General features: G+C 48.2%; 1 protein-coding gene and 1 long non-coding RNA gene across 2 annotated transcripts in view; one reads left to right on the top strand and one right to left on the bottom strand.

The window, feature by feature from the left end:
- The window catches only part of LOC134948059 (ficolin-1-A-like), a 137,908-nt gene extending 120,357 nt beyond the window's left edge, over positions 1 to 17,551 (bottom strand). Inside the window, exon 1 of the mRNA XM_063935819.1 lies at positions 17,443 to 17,551. The gene's annotated coding sequence lies outside the window, so the exon portion shown is untranslated. The remainder of the gene's footprint in view (positions 1 to 17,442) is intronic.
- Positions 17,552 to 19,963: 2,412 nt separating this feature from the next.
- Positions 19,964 to 25,746, top strand: LOC134948058 (uncharacterized). Its single transcript, XR_010182899.1, has 2 exons — positions 19,964 to 20,285; positions 20,391 to 25,746. It is a non-coding gene; the product is annotated as an uncharacterized LOC134948058 (long non-coding RNA).
- Positions 25,747 to 26,570: the final 824 nt, after the last annotated feature.

Raw genomic sequence — 26,570 nt, 5'->3', positions numbered from 1 at the left:
CGCGGAAGGTTCCTCATTATAGTAGGCAAGCTTAATAATGTCCCCATCACCTTGGTCAATATCTACGCTCCCAATGTTAATCAAGCCTCGTTTTTCACCTCTCTAGATTCTAAAATCGCTCAGTGTAGGAAAGGCGACATTTTAATGGCAGGAGATTTCAACACTATACTCCATCATAGCCTTGATCGCTCTAGCTCCCTACCAGCGTCCCAGGCCCATAATCATACTCGCAACTCCCGAGCCCTGCAGTCCCTACTTAAAAATCACTAACTATTCGATTCCTGGAGGGTTGTTGACCCCTTAGTTAAAGATTACACATTCTTTTCCCCAGTGCATAATCTATACACTAGAATTGATATGATTATGGTAGGTAGAGACCTCACCTCCCGAATCCAGAAATGCTGTATCCATCCAATCACATGGTCCGACCATGCCCCGATATCCTTATCTCTGTCTGGGCTGGCACGCACCTTTTCTCCTCCCTCTTGGTCCCTTAATGATGCCCTTCTTCAACAGTTCGATGTGCCGCAACAAATCACTCAGGCTTTGAAAGATTATTTTAATGAAAACCAAACCCCTGGTATATCGGACATGACCCTGTGGGAGGCGCATAAAGCGGTCCTTAGAGGCCATTTTATTCAGATCGCGGCCAGACTCACCAAACAGCGCTCCCAAAAGATCTCAGAGCTCTCTGACCAACTCCACCATCTGGAGGAGGTTCATAAATCTTCTCTAAACCCGGCCGATTTAGATAAATTACTTAAAGTTAGGGGTGAACTTAATATACTGTTATCTCATAAGACTGAACAATGCCTTAGACGCCTTAACCAGATTTATTACGAAAAAGGGGATAAAGCAGATAACATTTTGGCCAGGAAATTGAGGGCTCAGATCTCTTCAAAAAATATCTTATCTATTCGCACCAAACAGGGAACACTAACACATGACCCTGTCCGCATTCTGGGTGAATTCGAGGAATTCTATAAGCTATTGTATAACGCGGAGGCGGTCCCTTTGTCGTCTTCATTGAGATTCGATGAGGGGATCGAATCCCTTTTAGATAAGTGTGACCTACCGTCACTGAGCAGTACGACAGTCTCTCAGTTAAGCTCAGAGATAACTGTGGAAGAGTTAGATAATGCGCTTAAAACTCAGAAATCTGGTAAAGCCCCTGGCCCCGACGGGATGTCAATTATGTATTACAAGAAATTTAAAGGGATCCTATTACCCCATCTCTGTAGACTCTTCAATGGTTTCCTCAGAGGTAATCCTCTGTCACCCCGGGCACTAGAGGCAAGGATAGTTTTAATTCATAAACCTGGGAAGGACCCCAACTCCTGTGCTAGTTACCGCCCCATCTCGTTACTAAATAACGACATCAAAATCTTTGCCAAAATTCTTGCCCTAAGACTAAACACAGTTCTTCCGCGTTTGATCCACGCTGACCAGGTGGGCTTCATCCCAGGCCGACAAGCTAGAGACAATACCCGTAGAACCATTGATTTGGTCCATCTTATCAATAAAGCTAAATTGCCCTCTGTCCTTTTCTCGCTTGATGCGGAGAAGGCTTTTGATAAAATACTGTGGCCATTCATGTTTGCCACTTTGCGTAGGTTCGGCCTGGGAGGAAGCCTACTTCAGGGTATTCAGGCACTCTACTCCAACCCCTCTGCCAGAGTTCGGGTTAATGGTAAGGACTCTCCCCTCTTTCACATTAACAACGGTACACGTCAGGGGTGTCCTCTGTCTCCGTTAATCTTTGCTATGACCATCGAACCATTGGCGTGCATGGTTAGGACTAACCCTGATATTAAGGGCATCAATGTTGGCGACGAGGAGTTCAAATTGTCATTATTTGCAGATGATGTTCTGTTAACTTTGTCTTCACCCAATATTTCTATCCCCAACCTATTTAAAACCCTATCATCATATTCTCATTATTCGGGATATCGTATTAACTATTCCAAATCGGAGGCCCTCCCTTTGCATCTCAATGAGGACACCAGATCTCTCCTAGCTGCTAACTTTAATTTTGCTTGGCGCCCCAAGAAAATTAAATACTTAGGCGTGTTCATCACGAACTCCTACGACTCCCTATACTCTGATAATTTCCCAGCTTTATTTAAGTGTATAGAGTCGGACCTTCGGGCCTGGGACAAGCAGATTATAGCCTGGTTCGGACGGATAGTCTCAGTAAAGATGAACATCCTACCCAGGCTCTTATATCTGATTCAAACAAATCCCGTACGCATCCCCGCTGAGGCCCTGGGCCGAATGCAGAAACTCTTCCTAAAATTTATATGGTCTGGTAAGCCTCCTAGAATTAGGACCTCCACTTTGGTACGTGATCCACTATCTGTAGGCAGAGGTCTGCCGGACATTCGTAAATACTACCACGCAACTCACCTGAGCCAGGCTGTCGCCTGGTTTTCCCCAGCGCCCCATCTACCCTGGATCCGTATCGAGCGTCTGGCGGCCGGGGTCTTCACTTTGGTTTCCCTACTTGCGCCGACCAAGTCAACCCGGACAATGCAAGCGTGTACCCCTCCCACTAAATTTACCTGCTCCCTATGGTGTTTCTGCATTCGGCATTATGGTTTATCCACTTTCCCTTCGCCCATCACCTCCATTTGGGACAATCAGGATTTCCCCCCTGGCTCCACCTTACGGTCCCACCCGTGGTTCCATTTGAGCCCGCGTCCGGGACTGGTGTTTGATTTCATAGAGGGTTCCTCCTGGCGCTCCCTTCAGTCCCTACGTGACAAATATAATATCCCTCAACCTGTATCTTATGAGTATTTACAAATTCGTTCTTTCTTAAGCTCCCTTTCAAAATCCCAAGTCATACGTCAACTTACCCCCTTAGAACGTTTGTGTATTTATTCTCCCATGCGGCAGGGTATTATTTCTATACTTTATGGCTTACTACGTTCTCTGAAGGCAGCGAACATACTTCCCCATGAGCGTAAATGGGAACAGGACCTTGGCCCACCCCCAGCAGAGGACTCATGGGAAATCATTAGGCAAAAGGTAGCTCAGTCCTCAATTTCCTCCTTAGTGAAGGAAAATTCCTATAAAGTCTATACTAGATGGTATCGGGTCCCTGCTACACTGCATACGTTTTTTCCCGGGTCATCACCATTGTGTTGGCGTGGGTGCGGCCAAATTGGAGACTTTTTGCACATCTGGTGGTCATGCCCCAAAATACGCACGTTCTGGACTCAGGTGGAAACCCTCATTAGCTCCATTTTCTCCTCGCAAGTAACACTAGGTCCCTGGTCGGCCCTCCTGGGCCTACCTTTGTCCAATCTAGACTCCCAGGCGAGCAACCTGGTACTCCAAATTCTACACGCTGCCAGATGTGTGATAGCTAAAAATTGGAAAAAAACCACTCCCCCCCCCTAGGAGCATGTTGATAGCCAAAATATGGCATATCTCCATGATGGAGAATATCACGGCCTCCTTACGGGACAGGTCAGAGAAATATAGGAGGATCTGGGATCCTTGGTTCACCTATACTATGCCCTCTTCTACCAGGATGTAAAGTTTATAGTAGGGAGGTTCTCCCTCCTGCGCCCTGCCTCTACCCTGTATTCTCCTATGATGATCTCCCTCTCTCCCATCCACCCTTCCCCTTTCTTTCTTCCTCTCTTCTCCTCTTCTTCTTTGTCTCTCCTCCCCTATTTTTCTCTTATTTTTCGTTTAAACGCAGAAAAATTGTTGTCGACAGATATATATATATATATAATGTATTGATGATGTGCTTCCATGTTGTTGTTGTTACATTTGGTTATTCCCCACGGTATAGCTTGTATGTGATTTTGGATATTTCATTTGGAGTCATCATCTCCTGTTTGACTTGTACCAGCATATTCGACTTCTTTTCAATAAAAATATTGCATTAAAAAAATAAAATAATAACCTTTAAAAAGGCTCCTCCCTATTGCTAGGGGCAACAGCATACAATCAGATGTTTCAGCAGAATAAGATGGTACAATACTACCTGGAGGCTCACAGCCTCCTCTTTTTATACAGTAAAATCACAAACCACAGTCCTTTCCATCCAATCAGGATATCTTACAAAATATAAATAAATTACATTTTACAAGGATATACAGTAAGTGCAAAAAGGTTATTTCCTTTTTCCTGCCACACACAGACAAAGTTCTTGTAATTTAACCAAATCTGCATCCTAGATAATGCAGCCTAGGAAATGTTAGATCAAACTGTTGTTAACTGAAACCCACTAGTTTGCATTCAGAAAACACAATCTGATTAACATGTTCCTGTCCCATTCACATACCCGGTGCCTAGCACCCACAATACATTTAAAGATGGCGACTAGTGCAAGTGCACAGTTTAAAAGTGGCGCCAAGCGCCCATTGTCCTTAAATATGGCGCCGGCACTGCGGGTTAACCCCTTCAGCGCTGCAGCCGCCATTACACGTGTGGCTGGTTAGTCTCTCCGGCCACACTCCTCCCCCCCATTCAAGCGGGTCAACCAGGGACCCATGTCCCAATGATTTGGTCCCTGGTCCCGCAGTCCTTAATGAGGTTACCGGGAGTTCTTTGGGGGTTCAGGCTCCTCCTGACGTGACAGTCCATCCGCATTGCTATGAGCCTTGCCTTGCTTGTGGATAATATGAAAGTCATACACCTGAAGAGCAAGGCTCCACCGCAACAGTCTGCCGTTTTCCCCCGTGATGTGCTGGAGCCATCGCAATGGATTGTGGTCCGTTACCACCGTAAAATGGCGGCCATACAAATAGGGCTGAAACTTCTTCACAGCCCAAACAATAGCCAAACACTCCTTTCCAATTGTGACATAACCCACCTCCCGCGGTAGCAGCTTTCTGCTCAAATAGGCCACAGGGTGCTCCTGTCCATCCGGCCCCTCCTGGTTCAGTACTGCCCCGAGTCCGTACTGTGACGCATCAGTCTGTACAACAAAGTTTTTATTATAGTCCGGCGCCATCAGTACTGGGGCTTGTACTAGAGCAGTTTTCAACGAGTGGAATGCCAACTCACATGCGGTCGTCCAGTCAACTATCTTGGGGAGTTTCTTCTTAGTCAGATCAGTCAGGGGTTTGGCCACGGAACTAAAGTCAGGGACAAAACGTCTGTAGTACCCTGCGATCCCTAAGAAAGCCAGGACCTGTCTCTGGGTTGTGGGCCGGGGCCAGTCGCGGATGGCCTCCACCTTCGCTGGTTCAGGCTTTCACCTTACCTCGCCCCACACGGTGTCCCAGGTACTGTACCTCTGACATCCCCATTTGGCACTTGTCTGCCCTGATGGTCAGACCTGCCCACCGAATCCTCTCTAACACCAACACGTGCCTCAGGTGCTCTTCCCAGGTTCGGCTGAAGACAGCAATATCATCCAAGTAGGCCTGGTCGAAATCTCTGAACCCCTTCAGCAGGTCATCGACCACACTCTGAAAGGTGGCTGGCGCATTCTTCATCCCAAATGGCATGGTTTTGAACTCAAACAAGCCAAAGGACGGCAGACCGTTCCTGAGCCTCGGGAGTCATTGGTATCTGCCAATACCCCTTGCTCAGGTCAAACGTAGAGATATATTTTGCTCCAGCCAACTCGTCTAACAGTGCGTCAATGCGGGGTAGGGGATAGGCGTCAGATTTGGTCACTTCGTTCAACCGGCGGTAGTCTACGCAGAACCTGGTTGTCCGGTCCTTCTTGGGAACCAGTACAATGGATGCGGCCCAGGGACTGTTGGAGCGTGTGATTACGCCTAGCGCTAACATCTCCTGCACCCCCTGGTAGATACTCGCCTGCGCCTCTGGTGAGACCCGATACGCGGTTTGCCAAATCGGCCTATGCTCACCCTCGTCTACATGATGGGCACGTAGGGAAGTCAGACTGGGCTTCCTGCTGAACTGGGCCTCAAAGGACTGCAGCACTGACTCCAGCTGCTCCCTCTTGGGGTTACCAAGCTCACTGCTCCAGCTAACTTCCTCTACACCACCCTCACCCTTGGCATCCGCGAGGAGGTCAGGAATGGGATCTTTTCCTGGTTCCTCCTTCGGCAGGCAGCACACAGCGGCTACCGACTCCACACGCTCGTGGTATGCCTTTAACATGTTTACATGGTAGGTACGCTGTCTCCTACCATTGCTGTCAAATGACACCACGTAGGTGATGTCGCTTAGGCATTTTGCAACCGTGTATGGTCCCGCCCAGGCAGCCTGGAGCTTGTTCTGACGTGTGGGCACCAGAACCAGCACCTTCTGCCCTACTCCAAAGACCCGAGCACGCGCGCCCTGGTCATACCAAGTCTTCTGCTTGGTCTGTGCTTCCACAAGATTCGCTTGCGCTAGTCCCATGAGATTCTCTAACCGATCTCTGAGCTTCAACACATACTCCACCACGGACTCATCCTGGTGGATCAGCTCCCCCTCCCAAGACTCCCGGAACAGGTCGAGAGGTCCACGGACTCTGCGGCCATATAGTAACTCGAAGGGCGAGAATCCGGTAGACTCCTGGGGCACTTCCCGATATGCAAACAGGAGGTGCGGCAGGTATCGCTCCCAGTCTCCCCCCTCCGAAGTCACAAATGCCCGTAGCATCTGCTTCAGAGTGCCATTAAATCTCTCGCAAAGTCTGTTAGTCTGGGGATGATAGGGGGCAGTGCGGAGTTGACGCACTCCGCACCTCACCCAGAGGCACTGGACCAGATCACTCATGAACTGCGTCCCTTGATCAGTTAGGATCTCACTGGGGAAACCTACTCTACTAAATATGCCTAGCAAAGCGTCCGCTACCTTTTCCGCAGTGATGGCGGACAGAGCCACAGCCTCTGGATACCGGGTAGCATAATCCACCACGGTGAGGATGTATCTCTTCCCCGATCTACTGGGCACAGGTAGGGGACCTACTATGTCCACGGCCACCCGTTGGAAAGGTTCCCCGACTATTGGCAAAGACCTCAGGGGAGCCCGAGCACTGGGGCGTCCAAGCCGTTGGCATACATCACAGGACTTACAGTAGGTCCGGACGTCATCCGGCACTCCAGGCCAAAAAAAGTTCTGTGTCAGGCGCCTCAGTGTTCGGTCCCTCCCCTGGTGTCCCGCCAAAGGGATTTCGTGTGCAACTGACATCAGTTGCTCCCGAAAGCTCCTAGGAACCACCAGTTGAACTTGCTCCCGCACTGGCCTATCCCCTTCTACCTTGGCTACCCGGTACAGTAACCCTTTCCACCAGGTCACACTCCCTGCCCCCATCCCAGCAAGGCCACTGCCAGCTTGGCGCCTCATACCTTCTAGGGATGGGTCAGAGAGCTGAGCTTCCCTAAACTCCTGCCTGCGGCCCTCACTTTCTCCTAAGTCTGGACACTCTACAGGGGGAATGTTGGGGTCAGTCAAGTTGAGGGTCAGTCATGGTAGGGTCGGGGTGGTCACTCATACTCACCGCCGGAGTTGGCAAACCACTAGGGACAGGAGCATCACTGGGCACCCCCACAGGATTCAACAAACTGGAACTGACATCTTCTGCGTTGCTAGGGGACGTAGGCCCACCAGAGGCAAGGGGCAGATGTGCTGATCTTGCTGCTGTGGTCTTTTCCTCTGGGCTGGGCTGCACTGGCAGAGACGATGAAGACTGTAGTCTGGCTGCTTGACTCCGGGTGATGGCGTTCGCAAAGGCAGTAATGACCCGTCCACCGAGATCATTCCCCAAGATGACATCAGTTGGGAGGCCATCCATTACGGCAACATCTCTTAGCTCTTGTCGAGCTCCCTAGTCGAGGTAGACTCTGGCCATGGGCACTTCTCGCTCTAGCCCATCGGCCACTGTAACTTTTGCAGTGCAACCCTGCAGTACTGCAGCAGGATCGACAAGGTGGGGGCTCACAACAGTTATGGAGGCCCCAGAGTCTCTTAAGCCTTCGCTCTGCAGGGACCCCACTTGGACCGGCTGCAGGTGCCGCCACATATTTGGTGGGGGCTTCTTAGCCATGCAGGTGACTCTCTCCGCAGAGTCCACCTGTTCCTCGCCACACTCCATCGGACTGACAGGAGGGGGTACAGTCTCTGAAGGCTCAACTCCACGGGTTAAGAAAGCAATCTGGGCTCCAGCACTGGGATTTGGGGCACGAGTCTGGGGTGCTTGGGATGCAGGACAGTTCATCCTCAGATGTCCGATTTTCCCACAGCCGTAGCACTTCTTCTCCAGTCGTGGCACCGATGATCTCTGATCAGTTGCAGGGACGCTGCGGTGCAGTTGCTGGCCAAGAGCACCCGGGTTGGAAGATGCTTGCTTTGGGGGGCGATGAGCAGAAGAGGGGTGTCCCCTTGGTGGTACAGTCTTTTGGAGCTGGCTGCTGGCTGGGCACTTCTGGCCCTGTGGCAGAATTGGCGCATACTTGTCTGCTAACTGGGCAGCCATCTTTAAGCTGGGTGGCTCCCGATATAGCACCCACTCCTTCACTTCCGGGGCGCACCTGCGGTAGAACTGCTCCCAGCAGATCAGGTCAATCAGTGCGTCCCATGTAGTGGCTTCCGAATCCTTCACCCACTTCACCACGTACTGCCGCAGCTGGGTGGCGAACTGCTCATGGGTGCTGCTAGGATTCTTGGGCAAGTCTCTGAACTTCTTCCTGTAAGACTCTGGAGTGATGAAGAATCGCTGGAGGAGGGCCTTCGTGACTTCGTCGTAGTTCCCACAGTCCTCCGTGGCCACTCCTCGATAGGCCTCCAAGGCCTCTCCATGCAGAGTGGGCACAAGGTGTCTCACCCACTCTGACTTGGGTAGATCGTGTAGTTTACAAGTCCTTTCAAAAACTTGCAAATGTCCATCAATGTCCCCATCACTGTCTGCAAACTTGGCAAACTGAATGCGTCCTGATCTGTATACAACAGCTGATAACGGCTCCCGGGGTACCACGGCTTGTGATGCCCGCTCCGCATGCCACATCCGGATGACAAGCATGCGTTCTTGCTCCGTTGCCCTTTCCCCCAATTCCGCTAGCCGATCTGCTAGGGTATCCGGGCCGCCCCCCCAGGGATGTTGGGATCCTGGCCCTGCTAGGGATTGCTGGGAAACATTGCTGCGGTGAGAGAGGGCGGGGCTTGTGGATCTCAGCGGTTCTGTATGGAGGTCCACTGGTGGGCCGTCCTCTGCGATGCTGACGCCGTCAGTGCTTTCCACCTCCGCCTGATGGGACTCCTCCCAGCTCCTGAGCGCCGCCTTCATGACGCTTCTGGACGCGTTGAAAGGGATATCCACACCCTTCTCCTGGCATACAATAGCCAGATCATCCTTGGACATTCCGCTGAATTCCGCCATCTTGTGCGTCCTCCTGCGCTGCAGTTACTCCTCTCCTGAGTAACTCGGCTTCTCCAATCGGGTGATGAAAAGCCGCCTGAGATTATCCCACCACTATGCCACCAATTTCTGTGACAGGACGGTACCGTACGGAAGCACTCGCCGCTTTCGCGTCCCGTCGACTGCGCACAGAATGGAAGGTCAAGCCACACGAGGCCTGACCACATAGGGGATTCCCGCTTACCGTCAGTAACCGCCTGTTACTGACTCCACCCACTGCGTTGTGGGTGGGTTTATGCTGCCACCACCAAACTCCTAACCTGCCGTGGCGTTTGGAACCATGGTTCTGCTCTGTATGTGCCGACGCACTGCCTTACCACACCTGTGTGGTGTTGATGAATCCCCCACTAGCCACTTGCTAGGCCTCTACCGGTAGCTGGCGGAAGGCGGAACTTGGAGACGTCAGGTGCTTTCCTGGACAGCCAGAGAACGAGGCTATGGTTGGCATAACCCTGTAGGTCACAAGATGAAGCAGTCTTCTTGAGGCAATGATGTTTATTTGCTCAAAATAATAACCTTTAAAAAGGCTCCTCCCTATTGCTAGGGGCAACAGCATACAATCAGATGTTTCAGCAGAATAAGATGGTACAATACTACCTGGAGGCTCACAGCCTCCTCTTTTTATACAGTAAAATCACAAACCACAGTCCTTTCCATCCAATCAGGATATCTTACAAAATATAAATAAATTACATTTTACAGGGATATACAGTAAGTGCAAAAAGGTATTTCCTTTTCCTGCCACACACAGACAAAGTTCTTGTAATTTAACCAAATCTGCATCCTAGATAATGCAGCCTTGGAAATGTTAGATCAAACTGTTGTTAACTGAAACCCACTAGTTTGCATTCAGAAAACACAATCTGATTAACATGTTCCTGTCCCATTCACATCTCCATGCAAACCCAGTGTTTGGGATTACAACAGGAAAGACTGACTGCCACACAACAAACAGTCTTCCTTTCACCTTCGTTTGCATTTCAAAGATGTTTGGCCACCATGAGGCCGGCTAATTGACACTTGCTTGTACATAGCAAGTCTGGAGCTAGGACAATTACCATACGACTTCCTATGCAAAAAGTGTCTCACAAACTATTTTCAAGGCCTTTTTAGAAACAAAATACCTTGTACTTTCCTCAAGTGCCCTGTCCACCAATTCATCATTCTCCAACTGCGCAGCGATATAACAGATGACACATTATTAAACATATTTTAAATACCCGGTGCCTAGCACCCACAATACATTTAAAGATGGCGACTAGTGCAAGTGCACAGTTTAAAAGTGGCGCCAAGCGCCCATTGTCCTTAAATATGGCGCCGGCACTGCGGGTTAACCCCTTCAGCGCTGCAGCCGCCATTACACGTGTGGCTGGTTAGTCTCTCCGGCCACAAAGGCCATTGTATTTCTCTGACGTCCTAGTGGATGCTAGGGACTCCGTAAGGACCATGGGGAATAGCGGCTCCGCAGGAGACTGGGCACAAAAGTAAAGCTTTAGAACTACCTGGTGTGCACTGGCTCCTCCCCCTATGACCCTCCTCGATGCCTCAGTTAGATTTTTGTGCCCGAACGAGAAGGGTGCACACTAGGTGGCTCTCCTGAGCTGCTTAGTGAAAAGTTTAGTTTTAGGTTTTTTATTTTCAGTGAGACCTGCTGGCAACAGGCTCACTGCATCGAGGGACTAAGGGGAGAAGAAGCGAACTCACCTGCGTGCAGAGTGGATTGGGCTTCTTAGGCTACTGGACATTAGCTCCAGAGGGACCGATCACAGGCCCAGCCATGGATAGGTCCCAGAGCCGTGCCGCCGGCCCCCTTACAGAGACAGAAGAGGTCCGGAAAATCGGCGGCAGAAGACGTCCTGTCTTCAACAAGGTAGCGCACAGCACTGCAGCTGTGCGCCATTGCTCTCAGCACACTTCACACTCCGGTCACTGAGGGTGCAGGGCGCTGGGGGGGGGGGGCGCCCTGAGACGCAATAAAAACACCTTGGATGGCAAAAAATGCATCACATATAACTCCTGGGCTATATGGATGAATTTAACCCCTGCCAGAATACACAGAAAAACGGGAGATAAGGCCGCCGAGAAGGGGGCGGGGCCTATCTCCTCAGCACACTGGCGCCATTTTCCCTCACAGCTCAGTTGGAGGGAAGCTCCCTGGCTCTTCCCTGCAGTCACTACACTACAGAAAGGGTTAAAAAAGAGAGGGGGGCACTAATTACGCGCAGTATTAAAAATACAGCAGCTATAAGGGGAAAAACACTTATATAAGGTTATCCCTGTATATATATAGCGCTCTGGTGTGTGCTGGCAAACTCTCCCTCTGTCTCCCCAAAGGGCTAGTGGGGTCCTGTCCTCTATCAGAGCATTCCCTGTGTGTGTGCTGTGTGTCGGTACGTTTGTGTCGACATGTATGAGGAGAAAAATGATGTGGAGGCGGAGCAAATTGCCTGTAATAGTGCTGTCACCCCCTAGGGGGTCGACACCTGAGTGGATGTACTGTTGGAAGGAATTACTTGACAGTGTCAGCTCTGTATAAAAGACAGTGGTTGACATGAGACAGCCGGCTACTCAGCTTGTGCCTGTCCAGACGTCTCATAGGCCGTCAGGGGCTCTAAAGCACCCGTTACCTCAGATGGCAGATATAGACGCCGACACGGATACTGACTCCAGTGTCGACGGTGAAGAGACAAATGTGACTTCCAGTAGGGCCACACGTTACATGATTGAGGCAATGACAAATGTTTTACACATTTCTGATAATACGAGTACCACCAAAAAGGGGTATTATGTTCGGTGAGGAAAAACTACCTGTAGTTTTCCTGAATCTGAGAAATTAAATGAAGTGTGTGATGATGCGTGGGTTTCCCCCGATGATAACTGATAATTTCTAAAATGTTATTGGCATTATATCCTTTCCCGCCAGAGGTTAGGGTGCGTTGGGAAACACCCCCTAGGGGGGATAAGGCGCTCACACGCTTGTAAGAACAAGGGCTCTACCCTCTCCTGAGATGGCCGCCCTTAAGGATCCTGCTGATAGAAAGCAGGAGGGTATCCTAAAATTTATTTACACACATACTGGTGTTATACTGCGACCAGCAATCGCCTCAGCCTGGATGTGCAGTGCTGGGGTGGCTTGGTCGGATTCCCTGACTGAAAATATTGAAACCCTAGATAGGGACAGTATATTATTGCCTATAGAGCATTTAAAAGATGCATTTCTATATATGCGTGATGCACAGCGGAATATGTGCCGACTGGCATCAAGAGTAAGTGCGCTGTCCATTTCTGCCAGTAGAGGGTTATGGACACGACAGTGGTCAGGTGATGCGGATTCCAAACGGCATTTGGAAGTATTGCCTTATTAAAGGGAGGAGTTATTTGGGGTCGGTCTTTCAGACCTGGTGGCCACGGAAACAGCTGGGAAATCGGGGTTTGTACTCCAGGTCGCCTCTCAACATAAGAAGACGCCGTATTATCAGGCGCAGTCCTTTCGTGGGCAAGCGGGCAAAAGGTTCCTCATTTCTGCCCCGTGACAGAGGGAGAGGAAAAAGGCTGCAGAAATCAGCCAGTTCCCAGGAACAGAAGCCCTCTCCCGCCTCTGCCAAGCCCTCAGTATGACGCTGGGGCTTTACAAGCAGAATCAGGCACGGTGGGTGCCCGTCTCAATGAATTTCAGCGCGCAGTGGGCTCACTCGCAAGTAGACCCCTGGATCCTTCAGGTGATATCTCAGGGGTACAAATTGGAATTCGAGACGTCTCCCCCTCGCCGTTTCCTAAAGTCGGCTTTACCTATGTCTCCCTCTGACAGGGAGGCAGTTTTGGAAGCCATTCACAAGCTGTATTCCCAGCAGGTGATAATCAAGGTACCCCTCCTGCAACAGGGAACGGGGTATTATTCCACACTGTTGTGGTACCGAAGCCGGACGGCTCGGTGAGACCGATTCTAAATCTAAAATCTTGAACACTTACATACGGAGGTTCAAATTCAAGATTGAGTCACTCAGAGCAGTGATTGCGAACCTGGAAGAAGGGGACTACATGATGTCTCGGGACATCAAGGATGCTTACCTTCATGTCCCAATTTACCCTTCTCACCAAGGGTACCTCAGGTTTGTGGTACAGAACTGTCACTATCAGTTTCAGACGCTGCTGTATGGATGGTCCACGGCACCCCGGGTCTTTACCAAGGTAATGGCCGAAATGATGATACTCCTTCGAAGGAAGGGAATTTTAGTTATCCCTTACTTGGACGATTCCCTGATAAGGGTAAGATCCAGGGAACAGTTGGAGGTCGGTGTAGCACTACCTCAGGTAGTGTTGCGGCAGCACGATTGGATTCTCAATATTCCAAAATCGCAGCTGATTCCGATGACTCGTCTTCTGTTCCTAGGGATGATCCTGGACACAGTCCAGAAAAAGGTGTTTCTCCCGGAGGAGAAAGTCAGGGAGTTATCCGAGCTAGTCGGGAACCTCCTATAACCGAGCCAAATCTCAGTACATCAATGAAAGGGTTCTGGGAAAAATGGTGGCTTCCTACGAAGCAATCCCATTCGGCAGATTCCACGCAAGAACTTTCCAGTGGGACCTGCTGGACAAATGGTCCGGGTCGCATCTTCAGATGCATCAGCGGATAACCCTGTCACCAAGCACAAGGGTGTCTCTCCTGTGGTGGTTGCAGAGTGCTCATCTTCTAGAGGGCCGCAGATTCGACATTCAGGACTGGGTCCTGGTGACCACGGATGCCAGCCTGCGAGGCTGGGGAGCAGTCACACAGGGAAAGAATTTCCAGAGCTTATGGTCAAGCCTGGAGACATCACTTCACATAAATATCCTGAAGCTAAGGGCCATTTACAATGCTCTAAGCTCAGCAAGACCTCTGCTTCAAGGTCACCCGGAGTTGATCCATTCGGACAACATCACGGCAGTCACCCACGTAAACAGACAGGGTGACACAAGAAGCAGGAGGGCAATGGCAGAAGCTGTAAGGATTCTTCGCTGGGCGGAAAATCATGTGATAGCACTGTCAGCAGTATTCATTCCGGGAGTGGACAACTGGGAAGCAGACTTCCTCAGCAGACACGACCTCCACCCGGGAGAGTGGGGACTTCACCCAGAAGTCTTCCACATGTTTATAAAACTCGACAAGTATTGCGCCAGGTCAAGGGACCCTCAGGCAATAGCTATAGACGCTCTGGTAACACAGTGGGTGTACCAGTGGTGTTTGTGTTCCCTCCTCTGCCTCTCATACCCAAGGTACTGAGAATTATAAGATGGAGAGGAGTAAGCACTATATTCGTGGCTCCGGATTGGCCAAGAAGGACTTAGTAACCGGAACTTCAAGAGATGCTCACGGAGGATCCGTGGCCTCTACCTCTAAGAAGGGACCTGCTCCAGCAAGGACCCTGTCTGTTCCAAGACTTACCGCGGCTGCGTTTGACGGCATGGCGGTTGAACGCCGGATCCTGAAGGAGAAAGGCATTCCGGATGAAGTCATTCCTATCCTGATCAAAGCCAGGAAAGATATAACCGCAAAACATTATCACCGCATTTGGCGAAAATATGTTGCGTGGTGCGAGGCCAGTAAGGCCCCGACGGAGGAATTTTCAACTAGGTCGATTCCTACATTTCCTGCAAACAGGAGTGTCTATGGGCCTGAAATTGGGGTCCATTAAGGTTCAGATTTCGGCCCTGTCAATTTTCTTCCAAAAAAAAAAAAAAAAAAAAGAACTAGCTTCAGTCTCTGAAGTTCAGACGTTTGTGAAAGGGGTACTGTATATACAGCCTCCTTTTGTGCCTCCAGTGGCACCTTGGGATCTAAATGTAGTTTTTGGGTTCCAAAAAGTCACATTGGTTTGAACCACTTAAATATGTGGAGTTAAAATATCTCACATGGAAAGTGGTCATGCTGTTGGCCCTGGCCTGGGCCAGGTGCGTATCAGAATTGGCGGCTTTATTCTGTAAAAGCCCTCATCTGATTTTCCATTCGGACAGGGCGGAATTGAGGACTTGTCCTCAGTTTCTCCCTAAGGTGGTTTTCAGCGTTTCACCTGAATCAACCTATTGTGGTGCCTGCGGCTACTAGGGACTTGGAGGACTCCAAGTTGCTAGACGTTGTCAGGGCCCTGGAAATATAGGTTTCCAGGACGGCTGGAGTCAAAAAATCTGACTCGTTGTTTATTCTGTATGCACCCAACAAGCTGGGTGCTCCTGCTTCTAAGCAGACTATTGCTCGTTGGATTTGTAGTACAATTCAGCTTGCACATTCTGTGGCAGGCCTGCCACAGCCAAAATCTGTAAAAGCCCATTCCACAAGGAAGGTGGGCTCATCTTGGGCGGCTGCCCGAGGGGTCTCGGCTTTACAACTTTGCCGAGCAGCTACTTGGTCAGGAGCAAATACGTTTGTAAAATTCTACAAATTTGATACCCTGGCTGAGGAGGACCTGGAGTTCTCTCATTTGGTGCTGCAGAGTCATCCGCACTCTCCCGCCCGTTTGGGAGCTTTGGTATAATCCCCATGGTCCTTACGGAGTCCCCAGCATCCACTAGGACGTCAGAGAAAATAAGAATTTACTTACCGATAATTCTATTTCTCGTAGTCCGTAGTGGATGCTGGGCGCCCATCCCAAGTGCGGATTATCTGCAATACTTGTACATAGTTATTGTTACCAAAAAATCGGGTTATTGCTGTAGTGAGCCATCTTTTCTAAAGGATCCTCTGTTATCATGCTGTTAACTGGGTTTAGATCACAAGTTATATAGTGTGATTGGTGTGGCTGGTATGAGTCTTACCCGGGATTCAAAATCCTTCCTTATTGTGTACGCTCGTCCGGGCACAGTATCCTAACTGAGGCTTGGAGGAGGGTCATAGGGGGAGGAGCCAGTGCACACCAGGTAGTTCTAAAGCTTTACTTTTGTGCCCAGTCTCCTGCGGAGCCGCTATTCCCCATGGTCCTTACGGAGTCCCCAGCATCCACTACGGACTACGAGAAATAGAATTATCGGTAAGTAAATTCTTATTTTTAGTCTCTGAGTTTTAATTTATGTGTGACCGATCTTCATGCTATTTAGAAGAAAAAGCAGACAGTGTGGGATTTATACAATATATAGATTAGATTTATGATATGTCTTTGTGGCTTTTCCATGAGAGTACAAATTCCACTGTAATTACTCATACCACGCTCTATTGCACTGGACCGCGGGAGCGACCATACGCAATTTGCGAATATGTGCAATCACAGCCGAACACGTACGCACACGGAGGCCATCTATATGGTGTTTGTACGTAATGTATGTGTTGTAATATTTTCTGACTTCGACAGTAGTCAGCACCAGCAGAGATAAAGGAGAGATATGGTGACTAAATCACAGAGAAAAATATGTAATACAGTATATCTTTGTGAAAATCCTATATTAATATAAAACCTGACGCACCAAGCCCCCTCAGGTTATAGAATATAGGGATAGCAGGTTGAGTGAAAGACACGAGATGGACACCACTCAGCTATCAATGCACACACAGATAGTCACAGTCTGTACAATGCAGAGGTTATTACTGACAATAATACTGCACTGGACTAGCTTACACAGCTATATAACAATAGATATAACAGTACACAGTAAGAACTGGATGTATATCACAGGGTAATTGTACTAGAAAACCCTGACTAAATGCACTCTTTCTTAACCAACACTGACTAAAAAAAGGCAGTTAGAATAGTTAAGTGTCATGTAAAGGCACAGCGCTGACAACCAGGCGGCTTTAAAAAGGATAAGAAAGAGAGTGGCTGCGCAATGTGTAAGAGCATATTTATGCTAATTAGGAGCTGACATGTAAGAATGTAGAAATGTTTTATTATATAGATAGCTTTGATTAAGCACGTAAAAACAATATTATAGTGCAATATAGTAAAATATAAAACAGAAACACCTTGAACTTAAAATTGTATAATGTCCTCCGGTTTTAATGAGGAAGCAGATCAAATTGAATGTCCATATGCGGATCCACAATCAGGTAAGCAGCTGAACAACAGATGTTAATAAACGGAGGCCGTAATAGGAAGTCTGAGTGTGGCAACAAACAAAACTGCTGTATGCATAAATACCTCTCCGTGGGCTGGTCCCTACCGAGCGTCCTCGGTCGTATGTCCCTGCAGTGCCCAACGCTGAATAATGCAGCAGAAGGAGAGAGTGTGTTTATCCCTGAATGGATGGAAGCAGTTGATCAGCAGCGTGCTGACGGAGGTCACCGGCGGCAGTTAGCAAAGCCGTGACCGGAGCCGAGGTCTCTCTGTAATTCACCCAGAGGATGGAAATCACCGGCAGCAGGTGGATAAGCCGGGACGAAAATCCGAGTGTGACAAACTCAGCAAGCAGATGGAAATGACCGGCTTTAAAAAGGAGAATTTGCCCAAGCAGTCCCAGGAACAGTGAGCTGAGGGATAATGGCGCCGCAGACACTGCCAGGGAGTGAGGAAGAGACAGATATGCAGCTCCAGGGTGGGAACATTTGCAGAAAATGGCGCCCTGGGACTGGGGGAGGGGCTTCAGGTCCAAGCTCAATCCCCCTGCAGGCAAAACCACCAGGTACTGCGGGCTCTAATAAAATGGTTTATAGAGAAAACCTGACCTGTCCCATGCCTGGTGATCTAGTGGGATCGCCTGTATTGCCACAGTGTCCACCGCCAGCGCAAGTAGCCCGCCTCCCACTGACCGCGCCGGATCACGATAAAGACCGGGTCCCAATCACCACCTCCCGAAGCGCGGCCTCGCGATCCCGGAGAGCCCCCGTCGTGTGTGCCTGACAAGAAAACCGGAGCCTACTGCTGTAGTTACCCGGCAACCAGGGCTCGGGAGTGTAAAGCGCCGCTCGGTAGACCAGGAGCTGCAGCCATGAATGTCCACTGACATGTAACACTGCTGCTGCCCTTGAAGTCTTCACTTTTTTCCCTCAGAAAAAAAGATCTTTTTAGGGCTGCTTGGAGCAGCTCCTCTGTTATGTGCCTGCTTACTGCAGCACCAACTACAAAACTGAGCTCCTGTGCTGGGAGGCGGGGTGATATAGGAGGCGGCGCTATGCATTCTGGGAACAGTCAAAGCTTTGAGCCTGCTGGTGCCTCGGATCAAGATCCTACTCTTCACCCCATTATCCATTACTTGTGGAGCCCAGTGTTCCCCGTGTTATGATTCTAATACTCACGTCTGGGGTGATCTTATATGAAAGGACCTGAATACCAGAACGTAATGCTGGAAAGGGAAATGGAATGGGAATAGCTTCTGGCACCATATCTCCGTTGTCTCGCCCGTGCTGTCAGTACACTCTTGCGAGACTATGGTTGCTTGAGTCCATGGCAGCCGCGTTTGAAGGGCGGATTACGTCTGCCCAACTCCGATGCCCCCTCAGGTCTTAATGAGAGACAAAGAGTGAACTGAGACAGGGTGATAACTAGGGGCCCTCTAAATAAACAACAAGGCCAGGGGCTACTAACAAACCTAAAACTAAAAGTATGCGCGGATTACCGCCAGGGAAAAGAACAACCAAAATACTCCACTTGTCCACTCTCCTACACGGCACCGCCGAGTACCGGAGAGGACTGTGGAAGCGGATACCTCCGCAAATGCTCCAAAATCAGAAAACAATATAAAGCGGCCTAGGCCGCAACACGCGGCAGAGCCGCCACTCACGAAACCAAGCGAGCTCCTCTAACGACTGTCACGGGAGAATGAGGACCAGGAGAACTCCTTGGAATGAGACACCAAACACCAAGACTCAGGGACTCAGAGAACTATAAGGACCGGGCACAGCAGACCAGGAACAGACGTTCACCAAACATGAGCAGCATGCAGGAAGCTATCACCGGCGTCTGTGTGAGGCACTGAGAAGGCATTTAGCAGGGAGTCCTCCAATCAGAGTACAGAGCCTAATTACAAGAAATGTCGTGCAGCTGCCCTGCTGTACGACCAGAGAACATGTGTGCACACTTAATTAATCCACCCTGCAACGGGGAACGCGGTCCACCCGTGGCGTCCCCGTTGCTAGGGTCCCGGCGGCTCGGCGCGCCTGGCGTCCTAGTGTTGCTAGGGACCCGGCGGTTCAGCGCGTACGGCGTCCTAGCGTTGCTAGGGACCCGGCGGCTCAGCGCGCTCTGCGTCCCTAGTTGCTAGGCGCCGGGCAGGGAGGGAGCCTGGACCGCGGCGCCTAACACCCCGCAGCAGAAATATATATATATATATATATAGGCACTCAGTTTTGATAAAGTGCAAAAAGGTTCTGTTTATTGAAATAAACAGCAGCTTTTTGAACTTTATCAAGTCTCCGCGTGCCACCATGTTACAAACATATACTGCTTATGAGCACGGCAGGTGCTGGATATTTCTATAAAGAGAGAGAGACATGAGGAGGGAACAAGACAAAGAGAGAGACTTAGGGAGAGAGAGACATGGCAAGAGAGAGAGAATATCATTATTAGCAGGAAGACTGGGCACCCAGAGCTGTGAAATGTAGCAGCAGTAACCTGGAGGTCTTCATGTAGAGGGTGAGATGTCTCTCCTGCCAGACGCCCAGGGGTGTGCCATGGTTAGGATTAGAGATGTGCGGTGGGTACTTTTCGTGTTTTGGTTTTGTTAAGGAAATTTAAGCAATGTATAGAATCTATTCTGACTTTTTAATATCATGTAATACGTAACAGACATTATTATGTAAGATGTTTTGCTGACAAAGAATGTAGGTACGTGACAAGAACTTGCTTTACTTTGCTAAGTCACCCTAGTCTTGCTGATTTGTGTCATGTGCCCACCCAGGACCAGATGGTGTTCGATAAGGAGGAATGGGCCTCAAGGCCTGCTGTGATTGGTCCAAGCTTGGGTGGAGTAATTCTTTGTAAAATGCAATATTAGGGGCCATCTATGCCATGTTCGAGAGGCAGATGGAGCTCCCTTGTAATTACTTGTAAGTGCATGCTGACTGTCACTTTATTGTAATCTTGCTCTGCCATTATCAATATAAACTTTGAATTTGGCTACAACTATTCACGTTTGTGCTTTTTTTCCACAGCAATTTGGTGCCGAAACCCGGGATCTGAAAACGATTGGAACGGAATCAGGACAGGAACGGAGGACTGGAGACCAGATTGGCGCCATTCAAAAAAGGTGAGAACATTTGTGTCTCTGTCTGCTCTCCCCTCCTCCGCTCCTAAGACCCTCCGTCCCACTATCGTGAGTACAGATCCCAAGAACCTGAACAGTTGTTTTATGTTATAATATCTGTTTGGATATGTATGTGTGAGTGTATGTAGATGCTGGCACATTGCCACATCAGCACGAGAGAGGCCCTTTATGGCTGAATGATTGTGCTGCCCCAAGCATGCTGGGGGCAGTGGAATAAAAAGTAAGAGGACCCTATCGTCCTCAGACACGAATGTTTCCTATCTTCTCAGTCTGTCACGTAAACTGTCATTAACATTGTCTGCATAGTGGAAGGACAAATATAAGGATAAGTGTTGGTGAAGAGTAGTTTCTCTGCTGGTCTACCCTTGCTTGTCAATACCGGTCTGTGGGCAACCGATTGTGGCTCTCCCCACAGAACAGGAGCGATATAATCTCTGATTACCTCCTGGCCTGCTATCTGACAGCTCTGTGTACACTGGTTTGAGTCTGTTTCTCGCTACACTGAAGGGCGTGTCCTGAAGCTGCAGACTGGCGTCTCTCTGTGTCTCATGAAAAATCATACTTCTTACTTAGATAATCCCTTACTTGCATGGTTTAACCTAGAGGACATTAGAGGACAAATATTGTTTGGCATCTTCGCCTTGCTGATTTTCATTTGGCTCTGTTGGAAAATTTAGAGGGACCAAAAAGCGGGGATTCGCTGTGTGGGACTTCCCCTAACAGCCAAAAGCCATAGAATATAGTGCTGTGAAAAACTGAGAGAGGGGTGCAAGAGTCCCCTCCACCATAGCCGGGCTATGGGAAACAGTCACAGCAAACGTGGATTTGGCTGATCACCAAATCAGAGTAATGGACGTCCTGAGACTCCTCGTACCCCACAGGAGGAGGTGAGTAAGAAATATGGCAAATGGGTCAGCCGGCATTTACCCAAGTGGGGCAGGCTGACTAGCGGGATGGATTGTGGGATCCCAAAAGAGGGAACCTTTGAATTATCCCGCTGGGCAACCCTCTACAAAAAATAAAACAAAATTCACTGAGCCAAATGAATAGGCAGCTTGGAGTAGGTGGATGGTAGAATCTTATAAAGACAGCAAAAAGCCCAAAGTATTTTTTTTTACATCAGAAACAAGAACAGGAGGGGCAAATCAGCAAGGAGGGGAGGTACAGTCAGATGAGAAAGAGGGGGAGGAAGGGTTTTGTGTGGAGTGGAAGGTGAGCTTGTCATCACTCCCAAAATAACCCAAGGTGAGAGAGATGAAAGGGCTGAGGAATATCGCTTGCCTCAAGCCTCAGCCTAACTTGTTAGAGAGCAGTTCATGCCTGGTACAAGTGAGTTTAGCCAGCTCAAGACAGAGAAATATACAGGAGGTACAGGAGAAAATGGTCCAGAGGGTGATGGTAGTTGACACACCAGCAACCCCCAGAGGGGTAAGTTTAGGGGGAGGAACAATTGGGAGCCCAGAAATGTGAAGTGCTACAATTGTGTGAAACAGGGCCACATTGTAAGAAATTGTCCAGCTCCAAAAAGGGGGGCAGGATAGCGCCTGACAGGGAGGGCTTCCAGTGTTACCAGTCATCTTGATGTTATGAGCCACAGCAGTGGTTCATTCCTGTTTGCATTCGGTTCATGTATTGTATGTTATATTTCTGTTTGTATGTCAGGATTTCTTATGTACTTTAGAGTGCTATACTTTTGTTTACTAGTCTGGTAACTACAGTGACATATTTTGTGGGTCTTCCCACTAGCTGCATTCGGTTCATGTATTGTATGTTATATTTCTGTTTGTATGCCAGGATTTCTTATGTACTAATTTAGAGTGTTATACTTTTGTTTACTAGCCTGGTAACTACAGTGTCATATTTTGTGGGTCTTCCCACTAGCCTTAGTTTTGTGTTTTTGTACTGGCGGCAGCGCCGCACATAACTTGTTTGTTTAGTTCTCATGGTATAGTCTCCTTAGCTGTAGCTAGTTTTCCCCTCACTCGCAGTCTCAGGTGGTGCCTTGTAACCTTGTAAGACTGGAGGGCATCGGAGTTTGGGCGAACCTAATTCGCCCATTCAAACGCGGCTGCCTTGGGCAGAAGACTAGCACCTCAGGCACCATCCGACCACTGGGAGGAGTAATGGAGTTAGGGTTAGAAAAGGTCTTGCTGCGGTCATTCATACTGACCGCAGCTTCACTCATGAGTACTGGAACTCCCCAGTTGTCACACATTCCACAGAGTTCCAGGGTCTCAATTTGTAACATTGTACTCGTTTCCTAACACTCGGAGAGTAGGGGGGTGATGCCTTTGTCCACTTGACCCTCTCTGAAATGCCTTTTTACTCAGTGGAGTATCTGGTGGACAGTGGAGCAGCCCATGTTCTCAAGAGAGAGAGTATGTCAATGGATACTCTAATTACCCTGCAAAATCAGGCAGATCCCCAAACGCTTGGTATATGGGGGAAGGCAGGTTGCAAATAAATAAATATTGTTTGGAAACATGAGGATGGTCGATTGTGTGCACATCTCCCTTCATATGTTTCCAAAGGGGGAATGATTGATATGATTGCTAAATTTTGGTTTGCACAGTGTTTGAAATACTTTATAACAGAATGGTTATGTTCTCCTTGTAGATAGAGGCGTGGCCTGTTGCCAAGGTAACGGCTGCAGTAACAGCAAAGAAATTGATATCTGAATATATGTGCAGGTATGGCCTACATGAAACGGTTGAGAGAGCAAATAGCGTATTAAAAAAAATAAATGTCTAAGATCTGTGAGCAAACAAAACTTACATGGGTACAAGCTTTACCAGTAGCTCTTTTTGCAATGAGGTATACCCCGAAGGGATAACATGGACTTTCATCATTTGAGATACTGTTTGGCAGGCTGCCACTCAAATTACATGGACAGTACGCTTCCCTTACTGACTACGTTGTTCAGCTTCATAAGCCACTGACTAATTTGCATGGCAAAGTGTTTTCTTCTTTACCAGATCCACAAGACACATCTGGAACCCCGAATTGATGGCCCATACCAGGTGCTATTGACCACAGTGACCTCCGTCAAGGTGGAGAGGAAAGTACGCTTCTCACTGTAAGAAAATTAACTTTCAGGTCAATGATGCAAACTGGTCCTAAAAGCATGGGGCCACCGGGGAGAAGAGAACTGAATGGACTGTTAAGATACACTTGTTTTTCTGCCTGCTTGTTTGTACTTTATATCATCAGTGTGTGCAGGTGAAAGCAGAAAAGCAAAAGAACTCTACAGTATATGGCTTCTACATCAGCAGACAGCTAAGGAGCTGAACGCCACTGACTGTTGGATCTGTTCTTATGTTCCTGCTAACCATAAAGGAATCCCTTTGATTGGTATCCCTATCTCGATGAATGATCTTAACCTCACAGATTATAGCTATAATGTTGATATAGACATAAATCACACTGCTCACAATGCTCTTTCAGACCTAGGAATATATTTAGAAATTGCTGGTATAATCTCTCTGCCCACTATGTGTATAGGGCTTATGTTTATTAACCACGTGGCCGAACTAAAAGGTCACCTAGTCAACTTACCTAAGGTATACGTTGGAGAAACAAATTGTAAAAATGCTGCCTTAGTGTTTAACATGGAATACAATGAAACGTTATGTGACAAGGTGAACGGTAACTGTAACAATCAATGTTGGTGTGCAAATATGAAAGCTCTTTGTGCCCCTAGGTGTGCCTCTCCTAACCAGACGGATGAGGATGATTGGGATTGTAAGACCCAAGTGCACAATAATATGGTATGGTTTCAGAGCTGGTTGGGAAACCATGGTAAGATAATCCCTAGGGTGCTGAAGCAAGGCCTATACTATATTTGTGGAAATAGGGCATACTCATGGCTTCCTATGGGAGCATGGGGGAACTGCACTATAGGAAGAGTTGTGCCAGCCATAAGACAGCGTGAGAACATCTCTTTTACCAATATGATAGAAACAAGCCCTAGAGAGACTAGATACAAGAGAGAATTGTTTACTGCAGCAGATAAAGCCTGGATGTGGTCCCTGCCTGGACAGGCTGGGGAATTGAATTAGCAAATAAGTTGAATAAATATGCGAATATTATTGATGGGATAATTAATGAGACCACAAGTGGCATCCATGCTATCAATGAAGAAATGGCTCAAATTAGGAAGGTGACCCTACAAAATAGGATGGCTCTCATTTACTTGTTAGCTATGGAGGGAGGAACGTGTGCTGTTATATGGGAGGAATGATGTACCTGAATTGAGGACTCACATGACCCCATAGAAGAGCACATGAATAAAGTAAAGGAATTACAGAAACAAGCCAGAGACATATCCAAGGAGGGATGGAATCCCTTCTCCTGGATGGGGACAATTGGTGTATGGTTTAACAATCTATTATCAGATTTAATGAAACCCATAGTGGTAGTGATAGGATTGATTGTATTTCTTTTGATCGCTTGGAAATTATTAATGTGCTGTATTTCTCATTTCAGGAAAAATGTGGATTCGCTCGCTTAATAGGAAGAATAATAACAGCCACAGAGATGACCGTCTGACGGCCTAGCCCAACTGCCCATCTCTTCTGAGAGACCCCTCAGTTGTTTTAAGAGTTGGGTGGAAGACATCATCTCTGAAAGAGGGTTCCGCAGGTGCACTTTGACAGTTTGGACACCACCCCAGAGGGAGTTTATCCCGAGAAGTGATTTCGACGAGTCAGTCATTCCGATTCCAGCGAATTCACCGAGTGGTCTCTGTGCCCTAGTGCACCTCTGGCTGCTGTTATTATTCTTACAGCTAGATAGATAGGTGTGTGAATGCTTCAATAAAGGTGTGTGAATGCTTAGCAGAATAGCAACCGCGAGGCAGTACTTAGTCAGTTCTTCCTCTTGCGTACATCCTGTCTCAATTGGTACTTTGTCACATAACAAAACCTGGGGGCATCAGAGTACTGGGTGGACCTAATTCGCCCGGGAAAAGCGGCTGCTACAGGACAAGACTTTGACCTGCAGGTACCAATTGACTGCGGGGTGTGGCAACAGAGTCAGGGTAGGCCCAGGTGCATCTGTGGCTATATCATCCCCAGTCACAGTCACACCACCTTCTTAGCATTAGTAGTACTGCCATTGTTACCTTTTAGTTTATGTTTTTATATATGTGTGATAATAAAATTATCAAAAGGGTGAGAATTGTTAAGGAAATTTAAGCAATGTATAGAATCTATTCTGACTTTTTAATATCATGTAATACGTAACAGACATTATTATGTAAGATGTTTTGCTGACAAAGAATGTAGGTACGTGACAAGAACTTGCTTTACTTTGCTAAGTCACCCTAGTCTTGCTGATTTGTGTCATGTGCCCACCCAGGACCAGATGGTGTTCGATAAGGAGGAATGGGCCTCAAGGCCTGCTGTGATTGGTCCAAGCTTGGGTGGAGTAATTCTTTGTAAAATGCAATATTAGGGGCCATCTATGCCATGTTCGAGAGGCAGATGGAGCTCCCTTGTAATTACTTGTAAGTGCATGCTGACTGTCACTTTATTGTAATCTTGCTCTGCCATTATCAATATAAACTTTGAATTTGGCTACAACTATTCACATTTGTGCTTTTTTTCCACAACAGTTTTAATTTCACTTTCGTGTTTTTGTTTGGATGATTTTTGAAAAAACCATAAAAACAGCTAAAATCACAGAATTTGGGGGTAATTTTGCTCCTACAGTATTATTAACCTCAATAACATTAATTTCCACTCATTCCCAGTCTATTCTGAACACCTCACAATATTGTTTTTAGGCCAAAAAGTTGCACCGAGGTCGCTGTGTGACTAAGCTAAGCAATCCAAGTGGCCGACACAAACACCTGGCCCATCTAGGAGTGGCACTGCAGTGTCAGACAGGATGGCACTTAACAAAATTGTCCCCAAACAGCACATGATGCAAAGAAAAATGAAAGAAAAAAGAATGAAAAAAGAGGCGCAAGATGGAATTGTCCTTGGGCCCTCCCACCCACCCGTATGTTGTATAAACAGGACATGCACACTTTAACGAACCCATCATTTCAGCGACAGGGTCTGCC

This window comes from Pseudophryne corroboree, chromosome 8 (genome assembly GCF_028390025.1).
Source record: "Pseudophryne corroboree isolate aPseCor3 chromosome 8, aPseCor3.hap2, whole genome shotgun sequence".
Classification (NCBI taxonomy): Eukaryota; Metazoa; Chordata; class Amphibia; order Anura; family Myobatrachidae; genus Pseudophryne; species Pseudophryne corroboree.
The sequence above is the reverse complement of the archived record's forward strand: the minus strand, read 5'-3'. Positions and strand labels throughout refer to the sequence as shown.